Here is a 24,998-nt window from a genome sequence, read left to right on the forward strand (position 1 = left end):
ATATAATTTAGGAGAAGGAGGTAAGGGAAGCAGGAAAAAAAGGAAAAAAAACAAAGTACAGAGGGACATTAATGGGTTGTGTGTGTGTGTGTGTGAGAGAGAGAAAGACAGAGACAGAGAGACAAAGAGACAGAGAGAGAGAGAGAGACAGAGAATCTCAGTATTTCTTTGGCAGTTGTTTATCTACCTCAGAGCTGAGGCTTTAGTTCAATTTTTGTCTTGAAAAAAAGTACATAATAAACTTCTAACCGAATCAAGTATGAGTAGAAGGTCACATTCATGTAACCTCGTCTGCCCTACATGTCTGGCTGGGTTGTGGCTCCTTTGTGTACCCTGGCTTTGATACTTCTGTCTCTTAATCTCCAACTTACCTACCTGTACTCAAAGGACCACAGAGCTAGAGCTTGGAGGGACCTCACAGGCCATGTAGTCCATCTCCCTCATTTTATAGAACAGGAAATCGAGGCCAGTGGAGAGTGTGACTTGTCTGTGATCACGCTGGCAATAAGCCTCCAAGGCATGATTGAATTGGGTTCCAACTCCAGTGGTACTGATGATGTCATGCTTCTTCACCTTTGTCCTGCCTTCCTAATGGTTACCCATAACCACTCTTAGTAATTCTGAAAGGGAGAGACCCACTGAGAGAGGGCTGTGAATTATAGAAACTCCCAGTTCTACCTGTTACCCTGGGCATGTTGAAATGGAAACGTTTCAGTGTGCCTTCAAAGCATTGATAATGATATAGGGCTGCTTCTGTAATGGGTGATCAGGAGTGGGAGTTAGCTCGATAACTCTTTTTTCTCTCAGTATGTCTTTGGAGTTTATCCCACTGAGTCTTCCTGCAATCTGAGTCACACAGTGGGCCTCACGCCTCCTTTGCCTCTCCTTTCTTTGTAATTTGCTGACTCCTTCAGACTGACTAAAGAAAAGAATAAATTAGAATCTTAGAATTGGAAGAACACTTTGAGGTCATCTGTTCCAGGACTCCTTAAACTTTTTCCTCTAGTGACCCCCTTTGTGCCAGAGAAATTTTTACGTGACCCTGGGCCTATAGGGATATAAAATAGGTATGCAAATCAAAATTAAATCATAAAGAAATTTATTGTAAAACAATTCTTTGGTATACATATAATTTTACCACTTGCTGCAGCTAGGTGGTGCAGTGGATAGAGCACCAGTGCAGGAGTCAGGAGGACCTGAGTTCAAATTTCACCTCAGACACTTGACACTCACTAGATGTGTGACCTTGGGCAAGTCATTTAACATCAATTGCCTCATCTTGGGTCATCTTCAGTCATCCTGATGAATATCTGGTCACTGGATTCAGATGACACTGGAGGAGAAGTAAGGCTGGTGACCTGCATGGCCCTCCCTCACTCAAAAAAAAAAAAAAAACAAAGTCAAATGCAAGTCATGTCATTAGTTCTCTGATAGCATAGTCTTCTTCGGCAACGAAGGACGAACACACACACAATTTTACCATTTATTAAAGATGAAAGCATAATGATGAGATGGATGTGCTTGTTTATTTTTACATAAAGAATTAAATCTTGATACTGTAGGATGTTGAACATCTTCAGTGTTTTTCAGAGTTGATTGACATTTTGATTTTATAATCATCAATGCTAAGAATGCCACCTTGTGTAAATGTAGTACGGAACATCAGAATTATGTTGAGGGTCATTTCAGAAATTGCTGGAGTTTCTGTCCTAACCCCAAACCAAAATTCATTTGATGACTTTGTACGTACAGTAGAAACACTGCAATCTGAGCTGAGGTGTTTCTGGGCGCATTCATTGGCACTGCATGCCATGAAGCACGAGCAGTACAAAGTGTGAATGTTGTGCGTTGAGGTAGAACCAAGGTTGTAGTGGGATGCAATATGGACAAGCACTGCTAGGACCACCTCAGATTCGTTACCCATTTGATTTTTTAATTAATTTTTGGTTGAGGCACGTTTAGAAACCTTTTACTGTTGTCAAATTTTTCATGACACCCACATTCAATGGGTTGCAACTCACAGTTTAAGAAGTGCTAAATTCTACCTTTTTACCTCAGGCAGGAATTCTGTTCAACCTTCCTGACAGGAATGTCTTCAGCCTGATGTTCTCTCCAAGTTACCTTGTATACTTACCTGTATAAGAATGAATGAATATTTAAGTGAATTCCAAGTGCCAAGCACTCTGTTATGCCCTGATGACATGATACCAAAAAGTGACAGTATCTGTTATAAGGAACTTCCATCTAACAGGAGCGGAGCTGAGGAGGAGGGAGAAAGACAACAGAAGGAATTTATATTCCTTACCTGGAATAGTGACCAGAGAAGTGTGTTTGACCTGAGGTGGTAAATGAAGCTATAGATGATCACAGATTCAGAGAATCACTTACTTTGAGAGCTGGAGGAACCTCAGCAGCCACCTAGCTCAGCCACCACTTAAAGACCTCCAATGGGGGCCTTCTCCAGAGTCAAGTCATTCTACTTGTGGGCAGCTCTAAGTTGTCTCTAAGGAAGTTGTCCCTGACCTCAAGCCTAAATTAACTGCTTTATGGCTTCCACCTATAGCACCTGGTCCTACCCTCTGGGACCAAACAGAGTAAGGTTAATCTCTCCTACATATGACAGTCCTTCAAGTAGTTACTATCATGTCCTGCATGAATCTTCTTTTCTCCAGGCTAAACATGTCCATATCCTCATATGTCAGGAACTCCCTGTCCTCCACCACCCTGGTTGCCCTCTAGATTGTCAGTATCCTTGAACCATGGTTCCCAGAATTGTCTTTCCCCAAACAATGGTAGTATTTGAATTGATTGTGGATCCCAGAGAAAGGGTGTAGGACAGGGCAGATGGCAAGAGGTAGTTAGGGTGGGAAGCATGGTCTGATCTTTGGTGAGCTATGTACAATAGCCTATGTCAATTTGCTTACAGCCATAAAGACATCACTTGGCCCCAGTTTTAGACTTCCAAAGCTTAATGGATTAAATTCCACCAAGATATAGTTTCTGGAGGTTCAATAACATGTCCTCAGTAGGAGAACTTGAGGTCTTTGAGGAAAGGGACCGTTTTGGTTTTTGGTTGCTTTTTTCTATTCTTATACTTAGTACAGAACCTTCAACATAGCAGACATTCAACACATTCTGTTGAATTCAATAGCATTTGTTAAGTTGACTTTCCCTGCTTTCCAGGGACTTTAAGTTAATTAACCACCCTTCCCAATTCTTAATTACTTTTACCTTTAAAATCTGAACTTCTGCACCCTAAATTAAATAGCCACAGTGAAACATTAGAAGGAGGGGAAGCTGTTCCTAGATTTTGGCAGCAATGACAAGCAGAATATTTCTGAATTTGGTTACCAAGAATGAGAACTCAAGAGTAGTGGATAGAGTTCTAGGCCTAGAGTGAGGAAGGCTTGAGTTCATCTTTGGCCTCAGACACTTATTAGCTCTGTGACATTGGGCAAGTCACTTTATTTGCCTCAGTTTCCTCATCTGTAAAATGAGCTGGAGAAGGAAATGGCAAACCACTTTGGTACCTTTGCCAAGAAAACCCCAAATGGAGTCATGAAGAGTCAAACAAGACTGAAAAAACTGAATAGTCATAACAGCAAATGATGATTCTCATCCTAGTCCTAGAACATCTGCGAATTCAGCGTTTGTTTTTCCTTTGTGGAAAAAATAACCTGGGAGGACTAAAGAATTTGAATTTCTCTGTCTTCTTTAGTCCTCCCAGTTTCATGTATTGTTATTCATATTTATTGAGTTGTAGAAAAAGATAAATCATATTTTTAGACTCAGGAAGTTTAGTAAAAGCATAAAAATGTTACAAAGTCATTATAAATCAGATACATTTGAGGTAGTATTTTTCAATTTCAAAAATTTACTATCTGACATAGAGACACCTGGAATTCACCATAAACTGCATTTGTGAACAAGTGCTCCTTTTTCAGGGGTATATTAAAAAAACACCAATATTTCCTCATGGCAACAGAAGGCAAAAATAATCTGCTGCATATTGCCCTATGGGACTTTTGGCTTTTAAGCTAAACAGATATCAAATTCAAAAGCATTCATTAATATCAGACATTTGTAGACTTTCAGAAATTAAGTCACAAACATATGAGTCCAGTTCATAAATCAGAAAATCCAATCGAGTAAATAAATGGGGATTGCTTTTCCAAGATCCCATGCAGAGCTTCCTTTCTCCTTTGGTACTTCTCTCCTGTTATATCTCCCCTTTCGAAATGGTTTCCCTTTCCATTAAATGTTAGCCAAAGGAATGTATTAAATTAAGATTTACAGGGGTATCTGACATTTATGGTATTTTTGATGAACAATTTTATTAGACTTGTCAAAATATAATTCATTATTTTAGTTTTTCTTTGTACTTCTCTAAAATGCCGCCGTGGTCATTGCATGGATCAGGGCATGCAATAAAAGCCATACAGTAAGTAGCAAGAGCATACTGTCATATAACCATTAAGACTGTACTAAGAGCCAAAATGCGGGAACTAAAAGTATTTTTAATGACCTGAAATTGCTCGAAATGCTTTCAGAGTAAAAGGGTGCTGATTTATTTATCCAGTGTACTTACCTAAATTAATTTGGGCAGGAATACTTTGGTCCTAATCCTTTTACAGTGAAATTTATATGTTAAGACTTTTAAATGGTGCATCATTTTGTCCAAAGAATATGGTATATTGCAATGACACAAGTCTACAAACTGTCATTAAGGACAGTGCTAAATGAAGCAGTGTCTGAAATATGAGCAAAGACTACAGTTTCACATCTATTCCATTTAAGATGTTTAAAGTGACCTTGTAGATGAGCCACTTGCCGTGTATATCATTTATTTCTTATTGAAAATAAAATTGGTGCCACAGAGCATCTGGAATCTCTGACTAATCCCTATATTCTCCTAATGAATAGTTTATTTTACTCTTACTGTCTCTTTAGGAAAAGAAAAACAACAACATTAAGGACAGGGCAGTATTTCTTTAGATCATTCTAACTCTGCACATCCCTTTACTGCCAAATAGATCGTCATAAAATCTGCAGCTTTATCCAGCTCTGTGTTCAATCATTCGAGTTCTTTTCCTACATACTTTTCCCATAAATAATAATTATGGTGAAAGACATAAAAAGTGAATTATGCCAAGGATGACATCAGGACAGGTAGATCTTGTGTAGAGCATTATCACTTATCTTGAATCTGAATTTTATACCTTGTATAAATGCAACATGGGCTGATCTGATTTGGATGTCTAATGCCTCCCTTTGAACAAGTAAGCATTCATTCATTTCAACAGTTTCATTCCACTAGCATTGTGATAAGTCACTGGGGAAGTTCCAAAGATAAAGACTGTAGTACAGCAGCATGAAGTATGAACACTGGATCTAGACCTAGAATTATCTGTTTAGTCCCCTATCTGCTATTTACCTTCTCAGTGACCTTGAGCAAAGCACTTAACCTCTTTGAAACTCAGGTTCCTCATCTATAAAGTGAAAGGTTGGTCAAAATGACCTCTAAAGTATCTTCCCATGCTAAATTTGTGATCCTATGACAGAGACAGCTTCCCTGTCACCGTGGAGTTGAAAATCTAGTAAGGGGAATAGATATGTACCTAAATAACTAAAAAACATTTTAACATAGGATGTGATAAATGTGCAAGAAAAGTTCAAAATGAAGTATTATTTGATATTCATAGAAAGTAAGATCACTCCCTATTTGGGGAATGATAGTGGAAGACATGAAAGGAGAACATTGAATTTCCACCCAAATTCACAACTTTATTCCTTTTAATTTTTTTGTTATTTTATGAAACATTTTGGAGTTTCTTGATGTGCTATTTATTCCTGTCATTCAGTAGAATTTATTGCCTCACTGTCTCTCATCTGGGGTTTTTAATTGTGTCACATTTACTTATTATGTTATGCTCTGTCTAGGTCCATCATTCATTTCTCTTATCTCTTACCTTAGGTCAGTTTTTATCCAACTTTTGTCTTGTGATCTTTTTGCCACTTTGTTGTTTATCTGAATGGGAGCTGAGTTTTTATCCGACTTTTGTCTTGTGGTCTTTTTGCCACTGACTTCCTCTTCTCTTTCAGTTAGGGCCCCTCCACTACTTCTTCTTTTCTGTCCAATGAGATTGAGTAATTTAAATTACCTCCTCCTGTTAAGAGGTAGGAAGAGCCCATCTGGATCCCTGCTACGTGAAAGCTCCTGGAGCTGCTTATCTCACTGAGTTTATAATCCTGTTTAACTTGAATAAAAGCCATTTCCCCTTTAATTCAATGTGTTTTTCTGGATCCCTCCTATACAGATTCCTACTTTCTCCAATTTGTGAGAGTTAGATAGGAATAGGACAGAAGCCACGACAAGCAGAGATTGACAGGATGGTCACATTAGTAATGGGTTTTGCTGAGTCAATTGGAGGGAATGGGACAACACACAGGACACTATTGTTTTCCTGAAGGTTATGGCCTTTAAAGATGTGTTTCTTTCTTCTCTTCTTGTGATTTTAAATGCTTTACCTGTTGCATTTCTTCTTTTGAGGATATGAGAGTTACTCTGGAATACCACTTCTCCCGCTGCCATCTTGCTGGAAACATGAGAGGTATTTGAATTGGGCCTTGAAGGATGGGCAGGATTTTAGGAGAGGGAATCAGTGTATGGCATGACAGGAGCAACGGCCAAGAAACGGGAAAGTACAGGAGGTGTAGTTGTAGGTGTAGTCGTCTGTTATCTAAGCTTGAAAAGTTAGGTTTGCATAGGATTATGGAGATCTTGAGTCCCAAGACTGCCAACAAGCTGCTTCTCATCAGAAGACCAGTGTTGATTCAATGCACATATTATCAGCATTAAAGAGTTCCGTTACAAATGTTTTTTTTATCAATTAAAAAGATGTGGCAAATAGATTTTTTTTTCTCCAATAGCTACGTAACTCTAATGGAAGTGAATGAAAATCTGGAACTGCTGTATATTCAGTCATTGACCAGACTCTCAAGGAATCTGAGCAATTTAAGGGGGGTGCAAAATGGACCTTATATACAAAAGACTGTGGGAAGGATCTAGGAGTGGCCAAATAGTCTGAGTTGACTGGGAGGTAACAGAAAAGAACAGGGAAGGACCAACTGCCCCAGGAGAATGCCAGGGACCTAGGTCACATGGAAGGGATCTAGATGGAATTAAGGAGTGGTGGTCTAGGGTGACAATGAGGGCCACCGTAACAGAGAAGGGCAGGGAAGGGCCCGGTGCCCCAGGTGAATGCCAGTGATCTGGGCCACGTGGCACCAGTACCAGAACATGGCAGAATTATTAACGCAGAAAAAGGGCATATAGATGGTGTCTTTCACCAAGATTTGAGTGACCTAAGTAAGGTACCCCAGGATAACCCCCCCCCATTGTATTAACCAGTCATAGTTGATTAAGCACCCCTCAGGAACACCTACTCTTTAGTCCACCACCATGAGGGATCTTTGGTCTAAGAGAGAAGGCCAACTGGACATCTTTTGTGATAAAATGTTGGACTTATTAATAAAATGATTAAAATAACCAGAAGCTATGTCTTTCAAATCTTTTTAATCATCACAGTTATTGCTAGATCTCATGAAGTTCGTTCTTTCGTGTATTTTAATATATGTGAGATTTTGAATAAATATACAAGTTAATGTGAATACATTACCAACAGCTTGCAAAAGTTATGCAGTAAAGATAAATGTACATAAGCTGACCTTTGACAATACATCGACCTTTGAGCTAATTTTTATAAATATGACTTTTATTAAAAATCTGTTTATTTAAGTGGGAACATATCATTGAAATTAATGAAGTCAGTAGGAAAATATGCTTAAATATACAAATAATTCTTTTTTTCAAAAAAGAAGAAAAATTTATTTGTTTTCAGTTTTTATTTCTATAATTCTTAAATTTTCTCCCCCTCCCTCACCAAGATAGTATACAATCTTATATGGGTCCTACACATACATTCTTATTAAACACATTTTCACATTAGCCATGTTGCATAGAAGAATTAAAATGAATGGGAGAAACCATGAGAAAAACCAAAACAAAACAAAGCATAACACAAGAGAAAATAGTCTGCTTCATTCTGCGTTCTGATTCCATGGTTCTTTCTCTAGATGTGGAAGGTATTTTGCCTCAAGAGTCCTTTGGGAATGTTTTAGGTCCTTGTATTGCTGTGGAGGGTTAAGTCTATCAGAAACAGTCCTCGTACACTGTGCTTGTTACTGTGTACAATGTTCTCCTGGACAAATAATTCATTTTACACCATATCAAAGATGCTCATGAAATGCAAAATCTGGCAACACTAAGTGAGAGTTAATGGTTCAGCCAGTAGGGGGCGCTTGTTGTCAACAGCTCCATTAGTCCATTGGTCTATCCACAAAACAGAAGAAAGCTTTGGAAACTCAAGGAAAGGCGGTTTTTGATATTTTATTATTCAGACATCTCATATTAAAACAGATTATGTTTCTTTTAAGATACTGTGTTGCTGATTTGATGTGACTCCAGTTTTCCTCTATGTTTTTGCATAATGAGAATTCTCTCAATCCAATGTTTCTCCCTTATTTGTTTAAACTTGTTTTATTCATATAACTATAACAAAAGATAGATGGATAGAGATAGATTATTATTTTTCCTGCGTGTGAAGCAGTTCATGATCTTAATGTGCAATGGGTCATTTAGGCATATTTTTCCATTTAAAGAAGTCCAAAGACCAAATGGAAATTTCTCCTTTCTTTCTTTCAGTTTCTTACAGTTTTAGGTGAACCAGCTTATATATGTAGACTCATAAATAAATATTTGTAAAGTACTTAGCAGAGTGTTTGGCACAAAGTAGTCACTTAATACATCCTTATTCTCCTCCTCCCTATTAGTATAAAATTCACATATATGTATATATGTATACATATATAGTGTGTGTTTATGTGAATATCTCCATGTTTTTATATATAATATATATATTATCTATGTATATATGGAGAGAGAAAGAAAGAGAGACAGCCCAATTGTGAAACAGTGATTAGAGGAATTAAAAATTAGGACTTCCCAGTGATCAGTGGGAGGTAACATAATAATAAAGTTATTTTTAATTATGGAGAACTAAGCATTTCTTCCTCCTAAACATTTTCTGCATATTACCATTGATCAAATGACAGTAGTGTGCAAGAAGTTATGGATAAATCTCAATTCAATTTAACAAGCATTTATTAAATGACCATTATTTATAAGGCCCTATTTCTAGAAGTTTAAGTTCTATGATAGAAGGAAGGACCAAAACATTCAAACAGTAAGAACCGCACGAAAGTCACAGGGTGTTCTTTTTACTTGCCTTGTGTTAACTTGGCAGTGACCTGAATTCCATAATCTGGGAAGCATATATAGGCTTAGACAGAGCAAATCTTTCACAGTCATTATAAGTATATATTTAAGAAAACTTTCTAAAAAGGAATGAATTTTCTCATCCAGAAACGATGTGCATTTTTCTCACATGTACCCACTTGTGTAACTCTTTACCACAGAAAATGATAAATTATCTAGGGTGATCTAAAGCTATCAGAAACATTTTAAAGTTTTATAGTACAGTATTTTAAAGTTTACTAACCATTATATAAAATTAATAAGATAGTTTATACAGTTTCTTGCTTTATTGATTGTGGGTTAATAACCTGTATCTGGGAATATAGCCGAATGATGTGACTAACAGGCTTTAAAAGAAACTTATTTAAACTTGAATGTAATTTATTTTGGTGCTTCTGTGAGTCCTTCCACTTAAGAGATCTTACCCAGAAATGGTCAGATGTTAAGTTTCATTTTTTTTTCAGAGAAATTTATGGAGAATTTCTCTAAACTAGGGTACCGATTTTAATGCATAAATTTTGTAGAATGACTATTGAAGTTGAAATTTCATTTCAAGAACCACTCGGCTTTGTTTAACTCTATATTTTTAGTATCCAGAGTTACTGAACCAGACTTTGCTTAATTAATAACTATAGGATGTGAGGCAGTTCCAGTGCTGCTTTTTCTATTAACTTGCAATTTCCTTGAGGAAATGAATAAAATGGGAAAGTGGGGTGGGGGGACTGGGCAGTAAGAATAAATATATGTTACAGTTGCAAGTTGCCAAAATTATTCATTGGAATAAATTAAGCAATGCTGCTTCTTATTGTTTTTTTATGTTGAAGTTCTTAATTTTTATGGGAATTTTGATAGAGGGGGAACAAGTCTATATTAAAAGGAATGACTTTAATATGATCACAGACAGAATATTAATTAGTTTATTTTGAGGCCTCATATGTGGTCTGTTCAATATTTCAATCAATTGATAAATGTGATGTTAGTTAATTGCCTAGTACTGCACCTAATAGAGGCCAGTCTTCAGAAGACAAATGCAAAATTTCAGTGGAAGTAGTCCCAAGGTTGTTCTGTCAATGTGTTTTTCCCAGGGTTTGGCAACATTAATTGCCTTGCTTTTAAAGTAAGAAGTATGCTACAGTGAGTCGTGCTGACAGACCAATAGGTTTTCTTAACTCCATTAGAAGTATGACCTATATTTTAAGGAACAGGTTTTAAAAATGTTGGTTCATTTAAGACAGAAGATTTCTAGGCCTGGGTTCCCAGAGTTCTCAGCCTAAGTAGTAAAAAATATTCTAGGTATAGGGCAAAGAAGGAGGGGAAATCTTTGAAGTATCTTTGGTGATCCAGTAAGTCAGACCCAAATAAGTTGCCTGGGAAAAGGAACATTTAATAACTGGGGAAGTTAGTCACAGGTCCATGCATATAGTAGGTATTGAATAAAAGTCAGTTGAATTGAAAGGAAGGAAAATTGAGCCATTATGTAACTATCTTCACACCAACAAATTGTCTGTCTAGGTCATCCTCCACAAGCTGCCAGAATAATCTTCGTAAAGCACTTTCTGACCATCTTACTAGCCTACTCAAGAAAATTCAGTGGCTCCCAATTGTCTCTATGATAAAACACAGACTCCTTGCTTAGCATTTAAAGTTTCACAGTCTGGCTACAGACTACATTTCAAGGTCTATTATGCATCAGTCCCCTTGATACACTCTACTTTCAGTCAAACTGACCTGTTCAATGTCCTCCCAATTCCACTCTCTCATCTCCTATCTCTGTGCTTTTGTCTAAAGCATGCTCCTTCCTAACTTGCCTCTTAGAATCTCTTGCTTCCTTCAAGGTTCAGTTTATGTACAATTTCCCAGGGGGACTTTTCCTTATTCCTTTAGGTAGTAATGTTCGATCATTCTTTCTCTAATTAATATGCATATAGTTATGTTTCTATCCATTGTCTTCTTCAAGGTGACTGTATACTTCTATAGGGCAAGAACTATTCTTCATTCTCTCTTTATTCTCCTCGATCAATGAATTATTCATAGTTGGCATATGCCTTTTGGATCATATGAGATTGAATAAGAATGAAAATATTTTGAAAGTATGAGTTGCCTCTTCATATTATTGTGCTTGCACTTATCTTGGAATCATTACTCTTATTAAAATGTTAATGACTATAAATATAACAAAATGATATTACAGTTATAGTCTATATTGCTTTGAATTGTTTATCATGGTAATGAGACCAAGTAAATTTAGTTATCGTGAACCATGGGTAAATGTTCAATCATGAATATATCTGAAATGACTTCTTATTCTTGGTTAATGCCTACTTGGGAGCTCTTCTGTGTGTATCTTTTTATGTCAGCTTCCTTATTTAAAAAATCACTTTTCTCATTTACCAAGGTCATTGGAGGTTTTTCTTACATTTGCAGTCTTTTCAGGATTTTGGTGTTAGGCCTACTACCTTTTACACATTCTGTCTTGTAATTTCTTTTGGCCGTCACTGTTATTCAACTATTACTTTTCATTTAAGTCATACTAATGAGTGACTGAAGCCAATGGTATTATAATGATGAACATACGTTTGTTAATGGAATACAAGAAGGGTTATCATATTTTCATGCCCAAAATAGAAAATGAAATTAGCAACATTTAAGAATGAAGTCTTGCTAAGGGATGCTTTGTTAGAGATCACATTTGTTAGAAATTCAATGAGTGCTCCAGAGAAGAGGCAATCAGTCAGTTGATAAATATTTATGGCAGCCTACTATGTGCCGCACTATGCTAAGTGCTGGGAATATGAAGAAATACAAAACAAAAGCCCAGTCTTGGATCTCAAAGAAGCTCGTAGTCTATTGAGGGAGAAAAAACACAAAAAACTATACATAACCTATAGAGGCTAAATTAGAGACAAGATACTGAGGGAATACACTAGCATTTAAGGGGTGGGAAGGGGTTAGAAAGCTTTTTAGAAGATGAGATGTTAGCTGAGACTTGAAAGGAGCAGAGGAAACCAGGAGGTAGGTACCAAGACAGGGAGTGTTCCAGTCATGGATAGCCACTGAAAATGTTTGGAGTCAGGAGATGGAGTGTCCTGTGAGAGGATTAGCAAGGAATTCAGAGTCACAGAATCATAGGGAATGTGTGTGGTTTAAAGGGGTAAACGGTCTGAGAAGGTAAAGAGGGGGTAAAGTTGTGAAGGGCTTTGGACACCAAAGAGAGGATTTTATATTTAGTCCTGGAGGTGAAAAACAACCTTGGTCCCTAGTTTTTGCAGAAGCAGAAGCATTTGTCTATTTTGCTGAGAGTCAACAAAATCTTTTTTTTTTCCCTCTTCACTTCTAGGCTACTTTGAGAAAATTGGATTTGAGGTAAATCTTGAGTTAGGGCTCTTATGATGTGTGTCAGATAAAGCTGAGCTACATGTGTTGCTTGAGAAACAGGAAGGAACAGGGCAATGACTGGCATGAGGGGTAGAGCAGCTGCAGTCTAGGTGGCACCTGTACCTGTTGTATATGCCTCCTACTGGTAGCTGCTCCAGTGTTTGAAGGCAAATTGAAGTTTTAGGCAGTAGAGAAGCAAGGAACACAGAAGATCTGTTTAATAATGGTCATGGGAATGTGGAAGAATGGGCATTGGCAATCCTGCCTATATACATGGTAGTGACTTTCTTCCTTCGAAATTGCGGTGACTAGAAAGCTGGAAAAATAGTGAATTTTTCTAATGGAGTTGCTTGCTTGCTTGCTTGATGGTGGTTTGATAACTTTTTAACCAAAATATTTTTTCTAAAATAAAATTATCACTGCCTTTTTGAGCATATTTTACTCATTTCCTACTTGTAGATATCTTGTCCAATGGCTCTCACTATCTAAATGATTTTCAGTGATATTCAGTGGATGTTGTTGATGTTGACTTCTATCTGGGTAAGTTGAATAAGCAAAGGGTTGCTCTCCAAGAAGTCTCTTTCTGCTTAGTATGTATAAAAACACTCTCATTTTCATGCTATAACCACCATTCACAATCTGATCCTTTAGTTCATGGAAGAGACATCTCCTATCTGAGCTTAGTTTCATAGACAGGTTTTATATTATTTCATATGCTTCAGTAATGTGTTAACTTGTACTTGCCTTCTTGAGTTTAGCTCACCAAATTGAACTCAAGGAAGTGATAGGTAGTGAAAAATGGACTACATTTGGTCTTAGAGAACCTGGGCTCAAATTCTAGCAATGCCACTTACCATCTCCAGCACCTTTGGTAAATCACCTTTCTGGGCCTCAGTTTTCTCATCTGTAAAATGTAAAAATTTGACAAAATCACTTCTGTTGCTCCTTCCAGTTCTAAATCTACTGACCCTATGAGATAGTTGCTTCCTAGCATCCCCATGGCACCTATTTCTCACACATAGTCTCCTCAACAGACTAGAAATTAAAAAGACATTGCTTCATTGCTGGTAAAAAAGTGGGGCATTTTTAGATTATTTTTGAATAATCTAAAAGAGGAAGGAAGGAAGGAAGGAAGGAAGGAAGGAAGGAAGGAAGGAAGGAAGGAAGGAAGGAAGGAAGAGACAGAGAGACAGAAAGAGAGTGAGAGACAGAGAGAGAGAGAGAGAGAGAGAGAGAGAGAGAGAGAGAGAGAGAGAGAGAGAGAGAGAGAGAGAGTTGAAAGTAGGCTAGTTTTCATCTTCTCATGCACAGATACATGGATCAAGGGGTTAAGCTTATTTTTTCCATTGAAGGAGCAGTGTAAGTGTTGGAAGTTGTCTGTCTATGAAGGAACAAGGAAAGGATATATGTAGTTGAAATGCTATTATTTTCCTTATCAAAGTTATATGTTAATGCCACAAAACCAAAAGTCTGAAATACTATGGCTTTACTATACTTTGAGGACAGGGAAGAGGGGAGTTAGTATGACTTATGAAAACATTTTGTTTTACATTGAATTATAACAATATTTAATAACAATTTCAAAATTATCAAGATTCCCAGCCATATATCTTAAAAATGAATACCATAAAGATGGTACCCATTTAGCATATGTAAATAGCTAAATAATTGACAGACGCAGCGCAATGTGTAGTTTAAAACAAATAGCCCTACAAAACAAATTAGAGTAGGAGATATTGACTAAAATTTGACTTGTCTATTTATAGTAGCCAGAACTACAGTGCACATTTGACTGTTTCAAGAGTATTCTGCTCTCCCTTCCTCTCTTAATTAACTTTACTGAGGCATTCTCAGAGCAGCACGTACATACCAAATTATTCTTTTGACAACCAATGCTCTCTGCGAAGGAGAATCTTTTGAAATGCCAGTTATTAATTTCTTCATTTGACCCATAACTGTGAATTTCATTTTCATAAATATAATGATAGGAAGACACGGTGATGATTTGCTTTCTGTAAAATAGGAGAAAATGATATACTGTAAGAAGAAGAAATTAGGTGAACATACAAGTCCCTCACTGAACAGCACGTCAGTATCTGATCAAGTACCTGAATGCTCTCAAGCAGACATTCAGAAGCTTCAGTTCAGGAGTTAGGCATGAAAGCATAATTAGTGAGCTGGTTAATAATGTTTGATCCAGTTTAACACATGATTACATTGAACATATTTGGACAAATATGACTATGAATCAGTTATCAATAGGCAATCTAGCCAGTCTTTAATTTTTCAGATATTTTTAAAATGTTATATTTCATTATCAAAAGGATTTTTCAGATCATATTTTTGGCAGAAATTCAAAATCATTATCAAATTACCATAGAAGACAGACCTGGATATTCTTTCAAAGAATCAATTAGTTATTTCTTTCCATGATAATCCTCACTACTTAGTAGAACTCAGTAAAATCAAAACAAAAGACTTGTCTAATGACAAGAAATTGCAGTGAAGTAACAGGGCAACGTTCTTTACTAGATCGTCCCTGTGTTGGTGAGTTCCACAGTTCCCCTCTATATTTCAAATAAGTTAATGATCTGGCATACTGTAGAATGTATGCTGTGGTCCTCTTCATTTAAATAATTCACATTGTTCTTGTATCATAAGGCGAACAACTCTCTGTTGCTAAATAGCAATTACTTTTAGACCCTGAAGGAACCTCAGCCATGACGAGGCCAAGCCAAAGTACAGAGGAGAGTCCCTCCTCACCTGTTCAGAGGCAACACTAGTACAAACCAAAAGAGGTGTAGCTTCTGTGTAGGTAGATGTTTAACATCTCCTTTATTCAGAATTCTTTTCAATATATTTAGCAAGACTAGGGGACAATTGAAGGTGCAGCATCCTACATAGGAGTACATTTAAAATTCTTTCATTGAGTTACTAGTGTAATAATAATCACATCCCTACTATGGCACTATGGCAACAATGATGGGTATGGGGGGCTCCCAGTTTGTAGCCCAGTCATTCAGAGCTGATTGTGTCTCATCTCAATCATTCAACTGAAAAAAACTCATGAACTCAGACTGAGCAGAAAGAGCTTCTTTCTGAAATTATTGTTGGTAGAATATAGAAAAATATGGTTGTGTCATCTGAATTGAGATCTGAAGCGCATAATTGAACCCCTGTAGTCTGTGCCACCACCATGGACCCAGATGCCCAATGAGTTGAGTTGCTCAGGATGCACAGGATATAGTATAATCTGAATTTTTTAACTGTATTTTTCTGCATCGTGTCCAGTGTGACCCAAAATACAAATTCCTTTTCAGACAGATGTTAGTAGGTTATCTTCCAGCTACTTTGTCTTCTTTGGACAAACTGTCTTTTGCTTTCTTTTACAACAGACACTTGAGGAAAGAAAAACCTGTTTGTGCCAAGTAAATGAAGTAGAAGCATAATACTAAACAAAGCTGAGTCTGCAGTAACACTGTCTAGACACAACTGTTCAGGAAGGAGCATGTCTCTTGCATAGTGTGCATTTTGCCTTCTAGAAATATTTCTACCTTCTTTTTGTGAGAAAGCTAGGGGAAAGAAGAAATAGAAAAGGGAGTCAATGCTTTGCACTAAAGACGTAGACCCATGTGGTCATGCAGAACAGGACAAATTTTGTCCAGAATAAATACTGTATGGGTATGGGTTCCTAATACTAGTATATTGGGGACCAAACAAAATAATTAAGGCCCAAAGCATAAAGAAATCTTTCTTAGCCTGTTCTGAAATATCTGTGGAAAATAAGAAATATTCTGAAGATCACTGACATTGGGAAGTAAAGAGTTTAGCAGCTCCACGTTCAGCCATACCTGCCAACTAACTCCGATGCTTTGTTAATGTGATCATAGAGCACGATCACTTGTTTCAGTTTTTTCAAAAATGCAGTTTTGTTTCTGTGGGCCTGCTTTGTGCTGCCATCTCTTTGTGTCTGTTGTTCCAGATGAGGAAGGTAGAGCTACAGGACATTGAACTGGCCTTGGTAGTAGTCAGGTACTTTACAGTGCGTGTTCAGTGGAAGGAGATGTGTGTGTGTGTGTGTGTGTGTGTGTGTGTATGTGTGTGTGTGTGTGTGTGCGTGTGCACGTGTGTGTGTCTCTGTGTATGTCTCTATGTGTGTGTCTTTGTGTCTGTCTACATCACTATAATTCTACAAAATATATATTTTTCAGGACTCTAATGCAAATTTCACCAAAAAATTTTTGCAGGAGAAAGGACTGGTAATTTTTGAAATTCCAAAATTACTTATATTAACTCACAGGAAGACTGTGGGACAGTCAAAAAAGCCCTGGATCTGGAGTCAGAAGCCCTGAATTTAAATACTGGCTCTGTCACTTCAACTTGTGTCATCTTGGGCTTAACTTCCATGGGCTTGGACTTCCTCATCTGTAAAATGAAGGGGTAGGGCTAGAGTGGCTTCTGGTGTCCCAGTTCTAAGTCTAAATCTCTCATCCCACTCTATGCATTTAGGAACCAAGGAAGATAAGAAAAACCATCACTGAGTAGTTAACTATGCAATAAAAAGTATTAATAAAAACTCAACGACATGGTTCAAACTCACATCATGTCAACATGTTTGTAAACTTGAGCTGATGGTGGAGAAAGAGAAAGATGAATTTTGTAACAAGGTCAGTGGAAAAAGAATGAAGGTCTTAATTTGGTAACATATACACACCTTGCTTCATGCTCAGTTTTACCCTCAAAGTTGGAACATCAAATGCACCAGTGACTGTGCAATCTTTGTCAAATTTGCTGGTATGTCTTGATCATTTGACAGCATGTAAAGCAGGTGGGGGTGGGGAAGAAGGATTGTATATGCAAAGGCTGATAGACTGGGCAAATGAATGTATAGGCTGAAAGTACTTGGAGCCCTCAAACATTTCTAGAAGCCTTTTGGAAGTTATATTAGGTATTTACATCTTGATCCTTACCATATAATTTTCTAAACAGTTGAAATTTCTAGTGCAGATATTTGAAAATAGTTTTACCATAAGTTCAAAGGGACAAACTGATTCCTTGTTTATGAAAAGGAATTATAAAATGATTATTGAATTTTTTCAGTAGTAAAATCTATGTGACCGGTGACAAATCCCTTGTGTTTTCATCGCCTCTATTGCCAAACCAAATGGCTATACCAGAGCAGTAGATTGTGAGCATCAGTAAACAATGTGTGAGTGACTCCATTAGGAGAGACTCCATTCACGAGTCCAACAAGTAACTTGACAGTTTGTAAGAAAATCGAGAGAAAGTGCAGATCAGAGGAGGTAAAATGTACATACTCCATTTTTAGCTTCTAGAGAATAGTTAATATTTATTTTAGTATTTCTCTTTTCTTTGTCTGGAAACTTTTTCAAGTTTGCCACTAGAAATTATGGAAAGGCAAGTGGGTTTTAAGTAATGATCAATGAGTACATGAACAAGCATTAATTAAGCACCGATTTTTGCCTGCATGCTAGTAATACAGAAGCAAAAGTGAAATAGTGCTTATCCCCAAGGAGCTGTCATTCTCTCAGGGCAGACATGTCCACACAAAATATACACAAAATAAATACCATATTTGGGGGGAGGGACGAAAGGCAGGAGCACGAGTAGCTGGGGGAATCAGGAGAGATTTTATGGAGGTGGCCCTTGAGCTTGGTTTAAAATAAACAGATGTTTCTAAAAGGCGGAGGTGAAGCAATGCATTCTAGACATGATGAGAGACTGCTTACTAGCAAAATTATGGGAAACGTGATGTGTTGTGTATGAGATGATAGATGCCAGCCCCAGAGTGAATCATTAATATTCATTCTCTGCTTCAATTTGAGAAACAAGGAATCCAGGATGTTATGTTGACTTTTTGATGCAAGACTATTCTCTTCTCAAGTATTTGTGCTGAAAATCCAATTAATTAGAAAGACCATGGAATTGTTTATGAGACAGTAGAGTAAGAAGTAAGATTTAAATAGGTAATGTGCCTTCTAAAACTGATTGGGGGGGGGGGGTGTTAATACTTGAATCACTGATGTTGGTGTGACCTATAAATCACAGATTTAGAACTTAGAGATCATTAGGACCAATGATTCTATTTTATAGATGAGTAAACTGTGCCTCAGAAGGGTGAAGTATGAAATGGCAGAAATGAGATGCCAAACCCACTGAGTTCCTCCAATTATAAAAGAAAAGCTCATTTAATTTTATCCTGTTGCCTCTCTTTAGAGGAAGCCCGTAAAAATCATGTTTCCTAATATACCTTTTATTTTTGTCACGAGAATCACAGAATTTCCTAATTTCATACTAATAACAGAATAATGCACCCTCCACATACATACAGTGTACCCAACAAGTGGTCATCCAATCTTTGTTCAAGAGTCACCAATAAAATGACACTTGCTACCTCCAGAGATAGCCTGCTCTTCTTTGGAATGACTCTAATTATTAGGGATGGAATGCCCATATATGTAAGTAAGAGCAACTCCTAATCAGCTATGTATTAGTATTTCACATTAAAATCTATGCTGCCTCTAGAGTACAATACTTATAAAAATTGTACATTTTTTAGGCTAAAGTAGATCATAATTTAAGTTTGTAACAAAGACTATTTTCCAAAATATAAACTCACAAAAACTTGATTTTTTTCAATGTTTAATTTTTAATACATGGTACAAAGACTGAAAAGTATCATTGCTGGAAGAGAAACTTGTAGAAGAAAGTTGTAGTAAAAAAAAGTATTTAGTTTTATGTGAAACTGTTCAAAAATTTCAAACTAGAACTTTACTTTTATAATACCACATGCATAACTTCCTGTTCCATTTTGCTCAAAGCATCTATTTAAATTGGTCTTCTTTATATTGCTTCCCAGTGCTTGTAAGTGCTTGTTTAGAAACAAATTTTCTTTAGCCCAATCTAAAGTCCAGGATTTATTAGATTCAAGGATTTTTTGACAAGCTGCCAAGTCATTTACTCATTAGTTCAAGTTTCTCTGAATGAGTACCAGAAGTATTGAGCCGCAGAGGCATAATAGAGTAAGTATCCATTTGGGTCTGTCAAGGCTTAACTGCAGAGAGCACAAGTTATTAAGCTTCTCCTGAAGTCAACCCAACTACAGCAAAAAAATCTCTCAGATTCATATTTATTTATTCATAGAGCTGGAAAACTGTGTGGGTTTGAACTGACAGCTAACTTTCTTTTTCCTCTATTATTGACTATTTTTTTTTATTTTGACCCTTTTATAACTAAACTTTCTTTTTAGTATATATTATAGTGTCTAATAATTAACCAGCACATAGTGAGGTTTAGTCTCATTATCTAGGGCATTACAAATTAAGACAGAGAGCTATAGTCACTAGCCTTGGAATCAGGAAGTTCTGAATTCAAGTCTAGAATTTTGATATATGATAGTGCTAGGTACCCCATAATTTGCATAACATTTGGCTATCTTATACTTCCTTCTAAGGAGTTCCAGAAAATAATGAAATTTTCTAGTTTAAACCAAAATTAAATAAGCAAATAGGTCAATAAATAAAAAGAAAATTAGAAAGATTTAAGGCATCTAAATTTTACATTAAAAATAGTATGTAGGAATTATACCTTCAAGACACATTTCTAAAACTCAGTGAATATCATTTCATTTAAAATAGAAATTATTTACATATGAATAGAGAATTAGAAGTTCTTTCTCTTACTGATTAAGCGTTTGATAATATCTTCTGATATTCACTAATGCAGATATGAAATAATTTGGTTAACAGCAAATGATAGATGTGATCATAAAAATAAAACAGATAATTTTGATTACATGAAACTGAAAAGATTTTGTGTGAACAGAACTGATACAAGTGGACTAAGGAAAGCAATTAATTGGGAAAATCTTTTGCAACAAATATTTGATAAGGGACTTATATTCATGATATATTGTAACTAACACAAATATATAAACCCCAAAGTCTTTTCTTAATACAATCCCAAAATATAAACAAGTGAATCACAAATAATAACAAAAATGCAAATCAAAACAAGGCTGAGGTTTTACTCCACAGCCTACAAATTGACAAAAATTGTAATTAAAAAAAAATAAGATGGGAGCGTTGAAGTGAAGGGCACAGTGATATGCCACTGGTGAAGCTGTGAACTAGTTCAATCATTCTGAAATATTCTTAGATACTGACTAAAACACCTATAATCTTTGTCCTAGAGATCCCACTCTAAGTACCCCCCAAAGGTAAACAAGTAAAGAAAAGTACCATAAACACCAAAATATTTAGAGTACCACCTGTTCTTGCTTGAAATTGACCAGAGAATGGCTAAATGCACAAATGGAGTAGGATGCTGTCACACTGTAAGATGATATAGTATGACAGATACAGAGAAGCTGAGGAAGACATACATGGATAGAGGTGAATTAAAGTCGATAAAATCAGGCAAACAATATGCACAGTGATTACAGCATTTTAAATGGAAAGAACAACAAAACAATTAAACCTGACAACTCTTAAAACTATAATGACCAAGCTTGGTCCCCAAGATATGGACAAGAATGTATCTTCCTCCCTTCTTTTAAAAGAAGGTCAACAGTGGGGATAGAATGCTATGTATAATTTCAGACTTAGTTGATTTTGCTGAACTATTTCTAAATCTTTTAAAAAATGTATTATAAGGTAGTTACTCTCTAGTAGGGAGCAAGAAAGGTCTATTGGGAAATATATGTGATATGAAAAGAGAATACATTTTCCAAAATCATTTGGTTAATCTTATGTGAATTGCATCTTAGTTAAAGAAGAAGAACTTTGGGGGAGCTAGTTTTTTGGACCAAAAGGAAAATAAACACCCACAGGAATCTTGCAATATCTCTGTATCTCTATTTTGTGTATTATTTAGACCAGGTTCTTCTCTAGTTTCTTCTAATAACCATGCAGCTGCAGTAGCTTTTATTCCCTGTATTATTCAGTCATTTCAGGAATTAATCAAATGAGTTATTTCAGTTTAGTTGTATAAAAATATCCCATGCTAAATTTCAAGAGCCCTCATCATCATGACTGCTGCTATACTGTGAAGCTAGTTATGATATGGAGAAGGCTAGGGATAAGGATTGGGCCAGAGTCTTTATCAGTAAAGAGGAGTTGTTTGGTAAGGAAATTCTCTCTATCAGTGCAGATTGACACCTTCTTTGCAACTTATAGTCTGAGAGAGTCACCTTGAGCATTTAGAGTCACTCAGTAGGACTCAGAGTCAGGTCTATCTACCTCACAGGCCAACTATAACCACTAGGCTATTCCGATAATCATGGTACAAGTTAGGTATGACTCTGTCCAAATTCAATATACTAAGAGATAAGAACCCAATGCAGGGAATTCGATCTTAGACTTCTGGAATGATCATCCCAATCCATCCATTTCTTAAGACTGCATAGGTGCCTTTGTTTCATGGATTGTCCCTGGACAAAAGGAGGACCAAATGAGCAAGCATAAATGGGTTGAAATCTGCATTGTTATAGGGAATAACCACTTTGAACAGGTTACAGATGAAGTGGAGTACATAAATACCTAAGCTGAAAGCCTGGACATTTTCGCTCAATGTCTCTTCATTACAGATACTTAAAGGTATAAGGACATGACCTCTGAGAATTCTTTCTGGAATTTTAGGAATAGAGAATGTCATTGTGTTGGCATGTGCTAGGATATCTCACAGCTTAAATTACTCATGAATAACCAACTACAATAATGCATTGTCTAAGCATGCTTCTACCAATTTGGTAAATAATACCAGCAGACACAGAGTTGTTTCAAAGATTGTTTTTCAAGTATTTTATTCCGTCAAGATGAAGCCCTCTGAGGTCACAGCTAGTATATTGGTCTTGGGTACTTATCCAGAGCAGTGATAGCATTACCAGCAGCAGCCTGCACAATGTGGTATATGTTTGAATTTTGACAGCATTATAACAGCTGGCCCAAACTGCTGCCCAGGAAGCCAAGTGAACAAAATGAGGAGAGTTGCTTTGTCCACAGAATGTCAACGGTGTTTGAAGATATTCTCCACATGTTGGCATAGGCAAGGGATGACATCAGACCTAATACAGTTGTCAAATACTGGCACCGATGAAGTGTTGGAGCCTCTTCTCCCACAAGAGGTGACATGTGGAACAAGAAATGAGGCAGCATCATTTTTTAAGTTAGAGAATAGATTAGATTGTTTAAATGATTGTGGCAATGAGTCTACTTATAAAAGAAATGCAACCATGGAAATTTTCTGGTCAATACCAAAAGAAAGTGGTTAATTATACTGTGCAACAGCCCAAGTAGAGTGGAAGAGGAGAAAGTTTTAACAAAAAGTTCCAACAGATGCTGAAAAGGATGGAATGCTTCAAAAGAAAAAAAAAGCTAAGCTTAGCGAGAAAGAACGACAGACTGTATGCAGCTGTTGCAGCTCCATAGAAAGGCATTATGGAAAATAGAATTAAAAGGAATAAGACTGAGCTTCTTCATGGCTTGTCTATTATTTTTCTCTAATGGACATTTCATTTTCAATGAAAGGTTTTAGTAGATAAGTAGCTATATTTACAGTGCTTGTATCTCACTCTCACAGATGCACAGTATGGGGGCAATTGTCTATTTCCTTCCCCGCATATTTCTCAGCATTTCATTATTAACTTTTTAGATTTCTTCCACCTTAGGAAAAGGTTAAAATGCCATCATTAAATTTCACCTTCTAAATTATATCTCAATTTCAACAGCATTATTTTATATTTAAATTTATTAAAATTTTATTAAATTTATTAAACTGAGTATTAAATGTAAATTCATCATTATTCAATATTGTTATTGTAGGTTGAGCAATAATAGCACTGTTAGATAGATAAAGAAATGGTTGACTAGCCAGGAACACACCATAGTCTTTAATGGTTTGGTGACAACCTGGAAGGAAGTTTCTCTTGGTGATCACTTTCTGAGATAGCTATCAAGGTGCTCCATTATCTGCAATGGATCTCCTCCATCTAGTCCACTTAAGTAGTGAAGTGTCTCTATGGTAGATAGGAAGACAATTGCAAGGAACATTGCATATACTTAAGAGACTAATGATAAGGTACTTAAAAATCACATTATCAGCCTCCAAATTGATAAACTATTAAAATCACATGATTTCTGTTCTTTCTAAACATCTCTAGGTTGATGGTAAGTCTCAGTGGTACCTCATTTGAAGTCCTAATTCAGTAAGGTAGTGAAGTCATGAAGTATGTTTATAGTATGTTAGAGTTGAAAAGAGCTTAGATCTATTTCTCACTCTCTCTAATTTTGTAGGTGAGGATAGAGAGACTCAGAGAGGTAGGGACTTCAGAGGATCATAGGAGCTCAGAGTAGGAGGAGATATCTGAGGTCACCTTATCTAGCCTTTGCCTGAAACATGAATCTTGTCTAATATATCCTCAGCAAGTAGTTGGTTATTGATGTATCTTAGATATTTCAGAAAGCTTTTCCTTACTCATATCAAGCCAAAAATCTATTTTTCTGTAACATATACTCACAAATCACAGTTCTGGCTTCCGATGCCCAGCAAAATAAGCCCAATTCATCTTCTCTATGGCTACACTTCAAATATTCCAAGACAGCTACTCCAGCCTCCTTTTGCTTTGCTTTTCCAGGTGAAACATCCTCAGTTCCTCTAATTGTTTCCTTCTAGCACTATCCTAAGTGCCATCACCCTCTGCATGTGCATCTGCTTCTGTCCCTCCTGAAATGTGGTATTAGAACTGAACATAATACTCCAGTCATGATCTTCCTAATTACGCTTTAGTATTTCAACAGTATGCAGCTCTGTAGGATTACTTTGCACCAGCTCAAATTGAAATTCTTCCATGGCTCAATAGATGGTCTTTAACAGTTCCTGTGACTAAAGAATTCTTCACACTACAGCATAAAATTCTCTAGATTTAGCTGGCCTGAACCTAGGGAAGTGGGCACATATTCTTCCACAAGGCCTAAGATATACCAGCTTGTTAAGATCTGCTTGAGTTTCATCAGCAAAGACTTTGAGAACTCAAGGTCACCTTCAGCACTGTGATGAAGTAGTGGAATAGGATTTTAATACAGATCTGGACACTAAACTAATGGTCTTGTATAATGTATGTGTGTGTATATGTATGTGTGTATGTATGTATATATACATATTATATTGTGTATGTATATACATATGTAACATGTGTGTTTATGTATGTGTGCATATGTGTATGTGTGTA

General features: G+C 36.6%; 1 protein-coding gene and 1 long non-coding RNA gene across 6 annotated transcripts in view; one reads left to right on the forward strand and one right to left on the reverse strand.

Annotated features, from left to right (window-relative positions):
- The window catches only part of ATRNL1 (attractin like 1), a 1,361,117-nt gene that overhangs the window by 1,029,543 nt on the left and 306,576 nt on the right, over positions 1-24,998 (forward strand). The gene's annotated exons all lie outside the window — the stretch shown is intronic.
- Positions 7,975-14,758, reverse strand: LOC140513582 (uncharacterized). The gene is made up of 3 exons (XR_011970241.1): positions 14,622-14,758; positions 13,606-13,655; positions 7,975-8,611 (listed from the first exon to the last, which is right to left on the reverse strand). It is a non-coding gene; the product is annotated as an uncharacterized lncRNA (long non-coding RNA).

Source organism: Notamacropus eugenii, chromosome 1 (assembly GCF_028372415.1).
Source record: "Notamacropus eugenii isolate mMacEug1 chromosome 1, mMacEug1.pri_v2, whole genome shotgun sequence".
Classification (NCBI taxonomy): domain Eukaryota; kingdom Metazoa; phylum Chordata; class Mammalia; order Diprotodontia; family Macropodidae; genus Notamacropus; species Notamacropus eugenii.